This window comes from Ascaphus truei, chromosome 13 (assembly GCF_040206685.1).
Source record: "Ascaphus truei isolate aAscTru1 chromosome 13, aAscTru1.hap1, whole genome shotgun sequence".
In the NCBI taxonomy this organism is placed as follows: domain Eukaryota; kingdom Metazoa; phylum Chordata; class Amphibia; order Anura; family Ascaphidae; genus Ascaphus; species Ascaphus truei.
Window position 1 is genome coordinate 49245970 of NC_134495.1, and position 6139 is coordinate 49252108.

The window sequence follows — 6139 nt, forward strand, 5'->3', positions numbered from 1 at the left end:
ACTGTATATGTGTGAAAATATAAAGGCTTTCAGTATTGTGACAGAAACCAGGGGTTGGTAATAAACTCCATATACAGGGCTCCCAGGATACTGAACAGTTTCTGTCCTGTCTAAGCTGAACAGGGCAGCCTCGTAGTACAGGCACTCCATTCCACAGTTTGTCTGCTGCCTGTTTTCTGTCACCTGTCATGCTGATTAGAGTTCAGGTATATAAGACCTGTTTCCTGTTTCCTCTGGGCCCCGCCCAAGAGCCTGGGAGGCTGCTGAACTGCAGAGGGGTGAGAAAGCCTCTTTCCCAAATCGCTTCAATCATTCTGTTAGTTTGTCTAAAGACTGCAAAGGTACTTATTTTGTTGGTGGAAGTGGACAAGCCACTTCCAACTCTGAGTCAGGGACATCTAAGTTTTAAGTTATCGCTCAGACGAGCAGCTTTTTGTTTGGCTTTGTTTTCTGTTTACACTGTAGCAGTCCCAGTGCCTGGGACTGAATAAACCAGGCATAGCCTGTTTAAAGGAACAGTACGTGACGTCTCATCATTTAACCTACCCTAAAAGACCGTGTTCTAACAGTCCCGGACAGACGGCGGAGCCCCGGAGTAAGCCGTTTGTCACATATGGTGGAGAATGCGGGCAGAGCACTAGGGGGTCTGCGGGTTGAAGAACTTTGAAGAAAAAAAAAAAAAAAGTTTTTTTCATCCTCTGCAAACAAGATGGAAGACGTGGTGGGTGCGCTGGTACGCAATGTCGCTGCCCAGAAAGACGCGAATGAAACCCAGCAACAGCTATTAATAGCCCAGCAAGAAACTAATGCAAACCAGCAGCAGACGAATGCAGCCCAGCAACAGCTGCTAATAGCCCAGCAAGAGATTAATGCCAACCAGCAACAGGCGAATGCAAACCAGCAACAGACGAATGCAAACCAGCAACAGACGAATGAAGCCCTGCAAAACGCGAATGCACACCAGCAAGAGACAAACCGCTTGCTGAGAGAGGAGCAACAGCGGTTCGCTCAGGGCTTACAGCAGGAACTCGAGATCCTGAGGGGGACTATCCGTAACCTTCCACTGGCAGCGGCAGCCCCAGTTCCGAAAATGACCAGGGCAAGCCACTACCTTCAGAAGATGGGACCCTTGGATGATGTGGAAGCCTATCTTCTCACGTTTGAACGCACGGCACAGAGAGAGGGATGGCCAGAAGCTGAGTGGGCTGGTCTAATCGCACCCTTCCTAAGCGGCGAACCCCAGAAGGCTTACTTTGATCTAGAGCCAGCCGAAGCTAACGTCTATGCAAAGTTGAAGTTCGAGATCCTCGCCCGCCTTGGCGTAACCACGGCTGTTCGTGCCCAAAGGTTTAACGCATGGTCCTTCACGATGGATAAAGCCACCCGAAGCCAGATGTATGACCTCATCCACCTCGCCCGGAAGTGGCTACAACCCGAGATCAACTCAGCAAGCCACATCGTGGAACGGTTGGTCATGGACCAGTTCTTGAGGAAACTTCCCTCTGCCTTACGTCGTTGGGTCAGTCGGAGTGACCCCCACAATGCGGATGAGCTTGTGGCCCTTGTAGAAAGGTACAGTGCAGCAGAAGAGCACCCGCAACCCACAGTCGTGGAGCAACCCCACTACCCGAGGTTCCAGGACTCTTCCAGAGACGGTAAAAGGGTACCGGGGTTAAGGGGCGCTGAAGAGCGGCGACCACCTTCACGCCGCTCCAGCAACAGTGGTTCGCACACTAAGGGCAATAGCCAACATGGGGAGCCGGGAAAAGGCTCTAAGTGGGACACAGACTATGTACCTAAATGTGTAAATTGTCATGAGAGGGGCCACACAGCAAAAATCTGCCCACTAAATGATGAGCCCATGCAATGCAACAGCGTGGAACCTTATTCGCTGTTGTCCCAATGTATGGGCCCTAGCCCAGAGGACCCCTTGAATAACCATCTGTGGGCATTTGTAAAGGTTAATGGTAAGAGGGTTCGGGCACTTCTTGACTCTGGGAGCATGGTCACACTAGTGTCCGAATACCTATTGCCCATTAAGAAGAAACAGGTAAACAGTTCACAAAGAGTGGCAATTTGTTGTATACATGGGGATAATCATGAATATTCCACTGTTGATGTTTTTTTTGAAACAGAATTTGGTTCTTTAGATTTCAAGGTGGGTATTGTACCCAAACTGGCACATGATGTGTTAATAGGGACCGACTTTCCCCATTTTCTAAAAATGTGGTCCCCAGCTCAGAATAGCGCCCAGAGTTCAATAGCGGACCATAACGAAGTGTTAGAAGAAACAAATCCTTTCCCTTTTTCAGAAATGGATGTTGACGAGGGCCCAAATAAGAAGGGGGAAAAGGAGGAGTGCTGTGAAATTCCCTTCCCCATCACTACTTTGGTAGGGAATACCCCAAATCAAGATGTTGATCAGGCACTTACCACCCCAGTACAGGATAAGACCCTCGCTGACCTAGAGGTCAGTCCTGGGAGTTTTAAGAAGGCCCAGTGGGAGGACCCCACATTAGCGGTAGCAAGGGGAAATATACGGGACCAGAATAGTACTCATGGCCAACCAGATAGGTCACTTGCTTACCCCTACTTCGAGGTAGAGAACGACCTAGTATATCGGGTTGATAAAAGAAAATCAGTTACAACTAAACAATTGTTGGTACCACGGACATTCCGTAACGTAGTATTACACCTCGCACATAGTCATCCATTGGGGGGACACCTAGGGGTGGAAAAGACAAAAGAAAAGGTTCTCCGAAGCTTTTATTGGCCTGGGGTTCTGGCAGAAATTACAAACTATTGTTCCTCATGCCCAGAATGTCAGATCACCGCCCCGTTCAAAGCATACCGCAGCCCATTGGTACCCCTTCCCATAATAGAGGTACCATTTGACCGGATTGCTATGGATCTAGTAGGACCCCTAATAAAGTCTGCTAGGGGACATCAGCATATATTGGTAATATTAGATTATGCTACCCGATATCCGGAGGCAGTTCCCCTACGTAGCACCTCTGCTAAAAACATAGCAAAAGAGTTAGTACTTCTGTTTTCCCGGGTCGGAATTCCTAAAGAGATCTTATCTGACCAGGGAACACCATTTATGTCCCAAGTAACAAAAGAGCTATGTAAACTCCTAAAAATCAAGCATCTCAGAACCTCAGTCTATCATCCACAAACAGATGGTTTAGTGGAAAGGTTCAATAAAACCTTAAAGAGCATGTTACGCCGGGCGGTCGATAAGGATGGGAAAAACTGGGACTGTTTGTTACCATACCTGTTATTTGCCATTAGGGAAGTTCCCCAGTCATCCACAGGCTTCTCCCCGTTTGAACTATTGTATGGCCGACATCCAAGGGGCTTACTGGATATAGCCAAAGAAACTTGGGAACACGAGGTTACCCCTTACAGAAGTGTAATAGAGCATGTTGCCCAGATGCAGGACCGCATTGCTGCAGTCCTACCCATAGTGAGGGAACACATGGAGAAAGCTCAAGAAGCACAAAGGAATACGTATAATAAGGGTGCTAGGGTCAGAATTTTTTTTCCAGGTGATAGGGTACTAGTTCTGGTTCCCACCGTGGAGAGTAAATTCCTTGCTAAATGGCATGGGCCATATGAGGTCTTGGAAAGAGTGGGAGAAGTAAATTATAGGGTAAGGCAGCCAGGTAGGAGGAAACCTGAGCAAATTTACCATATAAACCTACTCAAGCCCTGGAAAGATAGAGAGGTCTTGTTAACCCTAGTACCCCCAGGTCCGTCAGAGAATCAAGAAACTGACCCAGAGGTTAGCATAGCTGAAACACTGTCCGTGCATCAGAAACGAGAGGTCCAGAGTTTAGTGAGAAGGAACAAAGAAATCTTCTCTACACAGCCAGGTAAAACTAACGTAATTAAACATGACATAGTCTCTGAACCGGGGGTCCGAGTTAACCTTAAACCGTACCGAATCCCAGAGGCCAAGAGAGAGGCTATAAGTTTAGAGGTTAAAAAAATGCTAAAACTAGGCGTAATTGAGGAATCCCAAAGTGGGTGGAACAGCCCTATAGTTTTAGTCCCAAAGCCAGACGGTACAACAAGGTTTTGTAATGACTACCGGAAACTAAATGCGGTGTCAAAATTTGATACTTATCCTATGCCCAGGGTGGATGAACTTGTAGAGAGACTGGGCAAAGCCCGATATCTCACAACCCTAGACCTAACAAAAGGGTACTGGCAGGTTCCCCTCACAGAAAGGGCAAAAGAAAAAACAGCCTTCTCAACCCCAGACGGCCTCTTTCAATATAAGGTGCTGCCTTTTGGCTTACATGGAGCTCCCGCCACATTCCAAAGAATGATGGATAAAATTTTAAAACCACATGTTCGGTATGCTGCCGCCTACCTGGATGATGTGGTAATCCATAGTGAAGATTGGCAGTCCCACCTTCCAAAGGTCCAAGCTGTGCTCGACGCAGTTCGGTCTGCTGGACTAACTGCTAACCCCGCTAAATGCACTATTGGTCTGGAGGAGGCCAAGTATCTGGGGTATTCTATTGGTAGAGGGTTACTCAAACCACAAACACTCAAAGTAGAGGCGATACAAAATTGGCCAAGGCCAGTCACAAAAAAACAAGTAAGGACCTTTTTGGGGTTAATTGGCTACTATAGGAGGTTTATTCCCAATTTTGCAACTAAGGCAACCCCACTAACCGACCTCACAAAAGCAAGAGGACCGCTAATGGTAAAGTGGTCCCCCGAAGCCGAACAGGCCTTTAGAAGCCTGAAAGAAGCTCTCTGTGCCCAACCAGTGTTGGTCACACCTGACTTCTCCAAAGAGTTCGTAGTCCAAACCGACGCATCTGAGGTAGGGCTGGGGGCGGTACTCTCCCAGGAGTCTCAAGGGGAGGAGCACCCCATCCTTTATTTAAGTAGGAAACTAAATCCCCAGGAGAAAAATTACTCCATAGTCGAGAAAGAGTGTCTCGCAATAAAGTGGGCTGTAGAGACACTCAAGTATTATCTGTTGGGGAGAAAGTTCCGATTGGTCACAGATCATGCACCCCTTACCTGGATGTGTCAAAATAGGGAGAAGAACGCTAGGGTGACCAGGTGGTTCCTAAGCCTACAGCCCTTTAAATTTTCTGTGGAACACAGGTCGGGGCACAAACATGGCAATGCCGACGGGTTGTCAAGGATGCACTCCCTAATATCCATGGTCGCTCACCCCTCGAGGTCTGAGCTGGGGGGGAGGATATGTGACAGAAACCAGGGGTTGGTAATAAACTCCATATACAGGGCTCCCAGGATACTGAACAGTTTCTGTCCTGTCTAAGCTGAACAGGGCAGCCTCGTAGTACAGGCACTCCATTCCACAGTTTGTCTGCTGCCTGTTTTCTGTCACCTGTCATGCTGATTAGAGTTCAGGTATATAAGACCTGTTTCCTGTTTCCTCTGGGCCCCGCCCAAGAGCCTGGGAGGCTGCTGAACTGCAGAGGGGTGAGAAAGCCTCTTTCCCAAATCGCTTCAATCATTCTGTTAGTTTGTCTAAAGACTGCAAAGGTACTTATTTTGTTGGTGGAAGTGGACAAGCCACTTCCAACTCTGAGTCAGGGACATCTAAGTTTTAAGTTATCGCTCAGACGAGCAGCTTTTTGTTTGGCTTTGTTTTCTGTTTACACTGTAGCAGTCCCAGTGCCTGGGACTGAATAAACCAGGCATAGCCTGTTTAAAGGAACAGTACGTGACGTCTCATCATTTAACCTACCCTAAAAGACCGTGTTCTAACAGTCCCGGACAGACGGCGGAGCCCCGGAGTAAGCCGTTTGTCACAGTATGCAGAACAAATACTACTCACACCCCCACACACACCCCCACGTGTTTGTCTGAAGCAGCAACTGCGACTCCAAAACGTCACTATTTGTATACCTGCTCCCGATACGACCTGAATACAGAAGCAATTTAGCAACAGGTTTTTCCTGTGCGTGTCCCCTTATTTACTTCTATGGTACTTGGAACACAGAGCCCCGCCTGGAACAGGGAGCAACACCTGGAACACTAAGCCACACCTGGAACACTAAGCCCCACCTGGAACAGGGAGCCACACCTGGAACACTAAGCCCCACCTGGAACACTAAGCCCCACCTGGATTACTGAGCCCCCC